General features: G+C 45.9%; 22 non-coding genes across 22 annotated transcripts; all 22 read left to right on the top strand.

Annotated features, from left to right (window-relative positions):
* Positions 1-131: 131 nt before the first annotated feature.
* On the top strand, positions 132-250 carry LOC138586210 (5S ribosomal RNA). Its single transcript, XR_011306300.1, has one exon. It is a non-coding gene; the product is annotated as a 5S ribosomal RNA (ribosomal RNA).
* A 182-nt stretch (positions 251-432) lies between these two features.
* On the top strand, positions 433-551 carry LOC138586209 (5S ribosomal RNA). Its single transcript, XR_011306299.1, has one exon. It is a non-coding gene; the product is annotated as a 5S ribosomal RNA (ribosomal RNA).
* Positions 552-733: 182 nt separating this feature from the next.
* LOC138585499 (5S ribosomal RNA) lies at positions 734-852 on the top strand. Its single transcript, XR_011305627.1, has one exon. It is a non-coding gene; the product is annotated as a 5S ribosomal RNA (ribosomal RNA).
* A 249-nt stretch (positions 853-1101) lies between these two features.
* On the top strand, positions 1102-1220 carry LOC138586587 (5S ribosomal RNA). The gene has a single exon (XR_011306654.1). It is a non-coding gene; the product is annotated as a 5S ribosomal RNA (ribosomal RNA).
* Positions 1221-1402: 182 nt separating this feature from the next.
* Positions 1403-1521, top strand: LOC138586208 (5S ribosomal RNA). The gene has a single exon (XR_011306298.1). It is a non-coding gene; the product is annotated as a 5S ribosomal RNA (ribosomal RNA).
* A 182-nt stretch (positions 1522-1703) lies between these two features.
* On the top strand, positions 1704-1822 carry LOC138586785 (5S ribosomal RNA). Its single transcript, XR_011306846.1, has one exon. It is a non-coding gene; the product is annotated as a 5S ribosomal RNA (ribosomal RNA).
* A 249-nt stretch (positions 1823-2071) lies between these two features.
* Positions 2072-2190, top strand: LOC138586207 (5S ribosomal RNA). Its single transcript, XR_011306297.1, has one exon. It is a non-coding gene; the product is annotated as a 5S ribosomal RNA (ribosomal RNA).
* Positions 2191-2372: 182 nt separating this feature from the next.
* LOC138586925 (5S ribosomal RNA) lies at positions 2373-2491 on the top strand. The gene has a single exon (XR_011306978.1). It is a non-coding gene; the product is annotated as a 5S ribosomal RNA (ribosomal RNA).
* Positions 2492-2740: 249 nt separating this feature from the next.
* Positions 2741-2859, top strand: LOC138587309 (5S ribosomal RNA). The gene has a single exon (XR_011307336.1). It is a non-coding gene; the product is annotated as a 5S ribosomal RNA (ribosomal RNA).
* Positions 2860-3041: 182 nt separating this feature from the next.
* On the top strand, positions 3042-3160 carry LOC138587174 (5S ribosomal RNA). Its single transcript, XR_011307214.1, has one exon. It is a non-coding gene; the product is annotated as a 5S ribosomal RNA (ribosomal RNA).
* A 215-nt stretch (positions 3161-3375) lies between these two features.
* Positions 3376-3494, top strand: LOC138586206 (5S ribosomal RNA). Its single transcript, XR_011306296.1, has one exon. It is a non-coding gene; the product is annotated as a 5S ribosomal RNA (ribosomal RNA).
* A 182-nt stretch (positions 3495-3676) lies between these two features.
* On the top strand, positions 3677-3795 carry LOC138586333 (5S ribosomal RNA). Its single transcript, XR_011306417.1, has one exon. It is a non-coding gene; the product is annotated as a 5S ribosomal RNA (ribosomal RNA).
* A 215-nt stretch (positions 3796-4010) lies between these two features.
* Positions 4011-4129, top strand: LOC138586204 (5S ribosomal RNA). The gene has a single exon (XR_011306295.1). It is a non-coding gene; the product is annotated as a 5S ribosomal RNA (ribosomal RNA).
* A 182-nt stretch (positions 4130-4311) lies between these two features.
* LOC138586203 (5S ribosomal RNA) lies at positions 4312-4430 on the top strand. The gene has a single exon (XR_011306294.1). It is a non-coding gene; the product is annotated as a 5S ribosomal RNA (ribosomal RNA).
* A 182-nt stretch (positions 4431-4612) lies between these two features.
* On the top strand, positions 4613-4731 carry LOC138586577 (5S ribosomal RNA). The gene has a single exon (XR_011306646.1). It is a non-coding gene; the product is annotated as a 5S ribosomal RNA (ribosomal RNA).
* Positions 4732-4913: 182 nt separating this feature from the next.
* On the top strand, positions 4914-5032 carry LOC138586201 (5S ribosomal RNA). Its single transcript, XR_011306292.1, has one exon. It is a non-coding gene; the product is annotated as a 5S ribosomal RNA (ribosomal RNA).
* Positions 5033-5214: 182 nt separating this feature from the next.
* On the top strand, positions 5215-5333 carry LOC138587005 (5S ribosomal RNA). Its single transcript, XR_011307054.1, has one exon. It is a non-coding gene; the product is annotated as a 5S ribosomal RNA (ribosomal RNA).
* Positions 5334-5515: 182 nt separating this feature from the next.
* On the top strand, positions 5516-5634 carry LOC138586594 (5S ribosomal RNA). Its single transcript, XR_011306661.1, has one exon. It is a non-coding gene; the product is annotated as a 5S ribosomal RNA (ribosomal RNA).
* Positions 5635-5816: 182 nt separating this feature from the next.
* LOC138586200 (5S ribosomal RNA) lies at positions 5817-5935 on the top strand. Its single transcript, XR_011306291.1, has one exon. It is a non-coding gene; the product is annotated as a 5S ribosomal RNA (ribosomal RNA).
* Positions 5936-6117: 182 nt separating this feature from the next.
* LOC138586199 (5S ribosomal RNA) lies at positions 6118-6236 on the top strand. Its single transcript, XR_011306290.1, has one exon. It is a non-coding gene; the product is annotated as a 5S ribosomal RNA (ribosomal RNA).
* Positions 6237-6418: 182 nt separating this feature from the next.
* LOC138586198 (5S ribosomal RNA) lies at positions 6419-6537 on the top strand. The gene has a single exon (XR_011306289.1). It is a non-coding gene; the product is annotated as a 5S ribosomal RNA (ribosomal RNA).
* A 215-nt stretch (positions 6538-6752) lies between these two features.
* LOC138587047 (5S ribosomal RNA) lies at positions 6753-6871 on the top strand. The gene has a single exon (XR_011307094.1). It is a non-coding gene; the product is annotated as a 5S ribosomal RNA (ribosomal RNA).
* Positions 6872-7026: the final 155 nt, after the last annotated feature.

The raw sequence follows: 7026 nt of genomic DNA, 5'->3' as shown, positions 1-7026 counted from the left end.
AAAAGTTGGATCAGACACTCATGTGCAAGAATGCATTGAATTCATCCTAGAAAAAAAACACAGTAACATATGAAGAGATTAAAAAGTGCCCAAATGCATTTTTAAAAGGCCCGATTGAACACACAACTGTCGCTTACGGCCATACCACCCTGAACACGCCCGATCTCGTCCGATCTCGGAAGCTAAGCAGGGTCGGGCCTGGTTAGTACTTGGATGGGAGACCGCCTGGGAATACCAGGTGCTGTAAGCTTTTTCATTTTTCTGTGATGGACAGGAGAGGTGCTGATGCTGCAGGCCTTGAAAAAGTTTGATCAGACACTCATGTGCAAGAATGCATTGAATTCATCCTAGAAAAAAAACACAGTAACATATGAAGAGATTAAAAAGTGCCCAAATGCATTTTTAAAAGGCCCGATTGAACACACAACTGTCGCTTACGGCCATACCACCCTGAACACGCCCGATCTCGTCCGATCTCGGAAGCTAAGCAGGGTCGGGCCTGGTTAGTACTTGGATGGGAGACCGCCTGGGAATACCAGGTGCTGTAAGCTTTTTCATTTTTCTGTGATGGACAGGAGAGGTGCTGATGCTGCAGGCCTTGAAAAAGTTGGATCATACACTCATGTGCAAGAATGCATTGAATTCATCCTAGAAAAAAAACACAGTAACATATGAAGAGATTAAAAAGTGCCCAAACGCATTTTTAAAAGGCCCGATTGAACACACAACTGTCGCTTACGGCCATACCACCCTGAACACGCCCGATCTCGTCCGATCTCGGAAGCTAAGCAGGGTAGGGCCTGGTTAGTACTTGGATGGGAGACCGCCTGGGAATACCAGGTGCTGTAAGCTTTTTCATTTTTCTGTGATGGACAGGAGAGGTGCTGATGCTGCAGGCCTTGAAAAAGTTTGATCAGACACTCATGTGCAAGAATGCATTGAATTCATCATAGAAAAAAACCATGACAAAATTTTTGACGAAAACTATAAACAACGTTAAAAATACAGCCAAATTCAAGAATGTGGTGGGGCAGATGCCCCATCACATTCTTGCTGCACCATGCCACGTCTTTAAAAGGCCCGATTGAACACACAACTGTCGCTTACGGCCATACCACCCTGAACACACCCGATCTCGTCAGATCTCGGAAGCTAAGCAGGGTCGGGCCTGGTTAGTACTTGGATGGGAGACCGCCTGGGAATACCAGGTGCTGTAAGCTTTTTCATTTTTCTGTGATGGACAGGAGAGGTGCTGATGCTGCAGGCCTTGAAAAAGTTGGATCAGACACTCATGTGCAAGAATGCATTGAATTCATCCTAGAAAAAAAACACAGTAACATATGAAGAGATTAAAAAGTGCCCAAATGCATTTTTAAAAGGCCCGATTGAACACACAACTGTCGCTTACGGCCATACCACCCTGAACACGCCCGATCTCGTCCGATCTCGGAAGCTAAGCAGGGTCGGGCCTGGTTAGTACTTGGATGGGAGACCGCCTGGGAATACCAGGTGCTGTAAGCTTTTTCATTTTTCTGTGATGGACAGGAGAGGTGCTGATGCTGCAGGCCTTGAAAAAGTTGGATCAGACACTCATGTGCAAGAATGCATTGAATTCATCCTAGAAAAAAAACACAGTAAAATATGAAGAGATTAAAAAGTGCCAAAATGCATTTTTAAAAGGCCCGATTGAACACACAACTGTCGCGTACGGCCATACCACCCTGAACACGCCCGATCTCGTCTGATCTCGGAAGCTAAGCAGGGTTGGGCCTGGTTAGTACTTGGATGGGAGACCGCCTGGGAATACCAGGTGCTGTAAGCTTTTTCATTTTTCTGTGATGGACAGGAGAGGTGCTGATGCTGCAGGCCTTGAAAAAGTTTGATCAGACACTCATGTGCAAGAATGCATTGAATTCATCATAGAAAAAAACCATGACAAAATCTTTGACGAAAACTATAAACAACGTTAAAAATACAGCCAAATTCAAGAATGTGGTGGGGCAGATGCCCCACCGCATTCTTGCTGCACCATGCCACGTCTTTAAAAGGCCCGATTGAACACACAACTGTCGCTTACGGCCATACCACCCTGAACACGCCCGATCTCGTCCGATCTCGGAAGCTAAGCAGGGTCGGGCCTGGTTAGTACTTGGATGGGAGACCGCCTGGGAATACCAGGTGCTGTAAGCTTTTTCATTTTTTTGTGATGGACAGGAGAGGTGCTGATGCTGCAGGCCTTGAAAAAGTTTGATCAGACACTCATGTGCAAGAATGCATTGAATTCATCCTAGAAAAAAAACACAGTAAAATATGAAGAGATTAAAAAGTGCCAAAATGCATTTTTAAAAGGCCCGATTGAACACACAACTGTCGCGTACGGCCATACCACCCTGAACACGCCCGATCTCGTCTGATCTCGGAAGCTAAGCAGGGTCGGGCCTGGTTAGTACTTGGATGGGAGACCGCCTGGGAATACCAGGTGCTGTAAGCTTTTTCATTTTTCTGTGATGGACAGGAGAGGTGCTGATGCTGCAGGCCTTGAAAAAGTTTGATCAGACACTCATGTGCAAGAATGCATTGAATTCATCCTAGAAAAAAACCATGACAAAATCTTTGAAGAAAACTATAAACAACGTTAAAAATACAGCCAAATTCAAGAATGTGGTGGGGCAGATGCCCCACCGCATTCTTGCTGCACCATGCCACGTCTTTAAAAGGCCCGATTGAACACACAACTGTCGCTTACGGCCATACCACCCTGAACACGCCCGATCTCGTCCGATCTCGGAAGCTAAGCAGGGTCCGGCCTGGTTAGTACTTGGATGGGAGACCGCCTGGGAATACCAGGTGCTGTAACCTTTTTCATTTTTCTGTGATGGACAGGAGAGGTGCTGATGCTGCAGGCCTTGAAAAAGTTTGATCAGACACTCATGTGCAAGAATGCATTGAATTCATCCTAGAAAAAAAACACAGTAAAATATGAAGAGATTAAAAAGTGCCAAAATGCATTTTTAAAAGGCCCGATTGAACACACAACTGTCGCGTACGGCCATACCACCCTGAACACGCCCGATCTCGTCTGATCTCGGAAGCTAAGCAGGGTCGGGCCTGGTTAGTACTTGGATGGGATACCGCCTGGGAATACCAGGTGCTGTAAGCTTTTTCATTTTTCTGTGATGGACAGGAGAGGTGCTGATGCTGCAGGCCTTGAAAAAGTTTGATCAGACACTCATGTGCAAGAATGCATTGAATTCATCATAGAAAAAAACCATGACAAAATCTTTGACGAAAACTATAAACAACGTTAAAAATACAGCCACATTCTTGCTGCACCATGCCAAGTCTTTAAAAGGCCCGATTGAACACACAACTGTCGCTTACGGCCATACCACCCTGAACACGCCCGATCTCGTCCGATCTCGGAAGCTAAGCAGGGTCGGGCCTGGTTAGTACTTGGATGGGAGACCGCCTGGGAATACCAGGTGCTGTAAGCTTTTTCATTTTTCTGTGATGGACAGGAGAGGTGCTGATGCTGCAGGCCTTGAAAAAGTTTGAGCAGACACTCATGTGCAAGAATGCATTGAATTCATCCTAGAAAAAAAACACAGTAACATATGAAGAGATTAAAAAGTGCCCAAATGCATTTTTAAAAGGCCCGATTGAACACACAACTGTCGCTTACAGCCATACCACCCTGAACACGCCCGATCTCGTCCGATCTCGGAAGCTAAGCAGGGTCGGGCCTGGTTAGTACTTGGATGGGAGACCGCCTGGGAATACCAGGTGCTGTAAGCTTTTTCATTTTTCTGTGATGGACAGGAGAGGTGCTGATGCTGCAGGCCTTGAAAAAGTTTGATCAGACACTCATGTGCAAGAATGCATTGAATTCATCATAGAAAAAAACCATGACAAAATCTTTGACGAAAACTATAAACAACGTCAAAAATACAGCCACATTCTTGCTGCACCATGCCACGTCTTTAAAAGGCCCGATTGAACACACAACTGTCGCTTACGGCCATACCACCCTGAACACGCCCGATCTCGTCCGATCTCGGAAGCTAAGCAGGGTCGGGCCTGGTTAGTACTTGGATGGGAGACCGCCTGGGAATACCAGGTGCTGTAAGCTTTTTCATTTTTCTGTGATGGACAGGAGAGGTGCTGATGCTGCAGGCCTTGAAAAAGTTTGATCAGACACTCATGTGCAAGAATGCATTGAATTCATCCTAGAAAAAAAACACAGTAACATATGAAGAGATTAAAAAGTGCCAAAATGCATTTTTAAAAGGCCCGATTGAACACACAACTGTCGCTTACGGCCATACCACCCTGAACACGCCCGATCTCGTCCGATCTCGGAAGCTAAGCAGGGTCGGGCCTGGTTAGTACTTGGATGGGAGACCGCCTGGGAATACCAGGTGCTGTAAGCTTTTTCATTTTTCTGTGATGGACAGGAGAGGTGCTGATGCTGCAGGCCTTGAAAAAGTTGGATCAGACACTCATGTGCAAGAATGCATTGAATTCATCCTAGAAAAAAAACACAGTAACATATGAAGAGATTAAAAAGTGCCCAAATGCATTTTTAAAAGGCCCGATTGAACACACAACTGTCGCTTACGGCCATACCACCCTGAACACGCCTGATCTCGTCCGATCTCGGAAGCTAAGCAGGGTCGGGCCTGGTTAGTACTTGGATGGGAGACCGCCTGGGAATACCAGGTGCTGTAAGCTTTTTCATTTTTCTGTGATGGACAGGAGAGGTGCTGATGCTGCAGGCCTTGAAAAAGTTTGATCAGACACTCATGTGCAAGAATGCATTGAATTCATCCTAGAAAAAAAACACAGTAACATATGAAGAGATTAAAAAGTGCCCAAATGCATTTTTAAAAGGCCCGATTGAACACACAACTGTCGCTTACGGCCATACCACCCTGAACACGCCCGATCTCGTCCGATCTCGGAAGCTAAGCAGGGTCGGGCCTGGTTAGTACTTGGATGGGAGACCGCCTGGGAATACCAGGTGCTGTAAGCTTTTTCATTTTTCTGTGATGGACAGGAGAGGTGCTGATGCTGCAGGCCTTGAAAAAGTTTGATCAGACACTCATGTGCAAGAATGCATTGAATTCATCCTAGAAAAAAAACACAGTAACATATGAAGAGATTAAAAAGTGCCCAAATGCATTTTTAAAAGGCCCGATTGAACACACAACTGTCGCTTACGGCCATACCACCCTGAACACGGCCGATCTCGTCCGATCTCGGAAGCTAAGCAGGGTCGGGCCTGGTTAGTACTTGGATGGGAGACCGCCTGGGAATACCAGGTGCTGTAAGCTTTTTAATTTTTCTGTGATGGACAGGAGAGGTGCTGATGCTGCAGGCCTTGAAAAAGTTTGATCAGACACTCATGTGCAAGAATGCATTGAATTCATCCTAGAAAAAAAACACAGTAACATATGAAGAGATTAAAAAGTGCCCAAATGCATTTTTAAAAGGCCCGATTGAACACACAACTGTCTCTTACGGCCATACCACCCTGAACACGCCCGATCTCGTCCGATCTCGGAAGCTAAGCAGGGTCGGGCCTGGTTAGTACTTGGATGGGAGACCGCCTGGGAATACCAGGTGCTGTAAGCTTTTTCATTTTTCTGTGATGGACAGGAGAGGTGCTGATGCTGCCGGCCTTGAAAAAGTTTCATCAGACACTCATGTGCAAGAATGCATTGAATTCATCCTAGAAAAAAAACACAGTAACATATGAAGAGATTAAAAAGTGCCCAAATGCATTTTTAAAAGGCCCGATTGAACACACAACTGTCGCTTACGGCCATACCACCCTGAACACGCCCGATCTCGTCCGATCTCGGAAGCTAAGCAGGGTCGGGCCTGGTTAGTACTTGGATGGGAGACCGCCTGGGAATACCAGGTGCTGTAAGCTTTTTCATTTTTCTGTGATGGACAGGAGAGGTGCTGATGCTGCAGGCCTTGAAAAAGTTTGATCAGACACTCATGTGCAAGAATGCATTGAATTCATCCTAAAAAAAAAACACAGTAACATATGAAGAGATTAAAAAGTGCCCAAATGCATTTTTAAAAGGCCCGATTGAACACACAACTGTCGCTTACGGCCATACCACCCTGAACACGCCCGATCTCGTCCGATCTCGGAAGCTAAGCAGGGTCGGGCCTGGTTAGTACTTGGATGGGAGACCGCCTGGGAATACCAGGTGCTGTAAGCTTTTTCATTTTTCTGTGATGGACAGGAGAGGAGCTGATGCTGCAGGCCTTGAAAAAGTTTGATCAGACACTCATGTGCAAGAATGCATTGAATTCATCCTAGAAAAAAAACACAGTAACATATGAAGAGATTAAAAAGTGCCCAAATGCATTTTTAAAAGGCCCGATTGAACACACAACTGTCGCTTACGGCCATACCACCCTGAACACGCCCGATCTCGTCCGATCTCGGAAGCTAAGCAGGGTCGGGCCTGGTTAGTACTTGGATGGGAGACCGCCTGGGAATACCAGGTGCTGTAAGCTTTTTCATTTTTCTGTGATGGACAGGAGAGGTGCTGATGCTGCAGGCCTTGAAAAAGTTGGATCAGACACTCATGTGCAAGAATGCATTGAATTCATCATAGAAAAAAACCATGACAAAATCTTTGACGAAAACTATAAACAACGTTAAAAATACAGCCACATTCTTGCTGCACCATGCCACGTCTTTAAAAGGCCCGATTGAACACACAACTGTCGCTTACGGCCATACCACCCTGAACACGCCCGATCTCGTCCGATCTCGGAAGCTCAGCAGGGTCGGGCCTGGTTAGTACTTGGATGGGAGACCGCCTGGGAATACCAGGTGCTGTAAGCTTTTTCATTTTTCTGTGATGGACAGGAGAGGTGCTGATGCTGCAGGCCTTGAAAAAGTTGGATCAGACACTCATGTGCAAGAATGCATTGAATTCATCCTAGAAAAAAAACACAGTAACATATGAAGAGATTAAAAAGTGCCCAAATGCATTTTTA

This window comes from Semicossyphus pulcher, unplaced genomic scaffold (assembly GCF_022749685.1).
Source record: "Semicossyphus pulcher isolate SPU_LCO1_2020_fin unplaced genomic scaffold, fSemPul1.0.p SCAF_11, whole genome shotgun sequence".
Lineage (NCBI taxonomy): Eukaryota > Metazoa > Chordata > Actinopteri > Labriformes > Labridae > Semicossyphus > Semicossyphus pulcher.
This window is presented reverse-complemented; position numbering and strand designations above follow the sequence as displayed.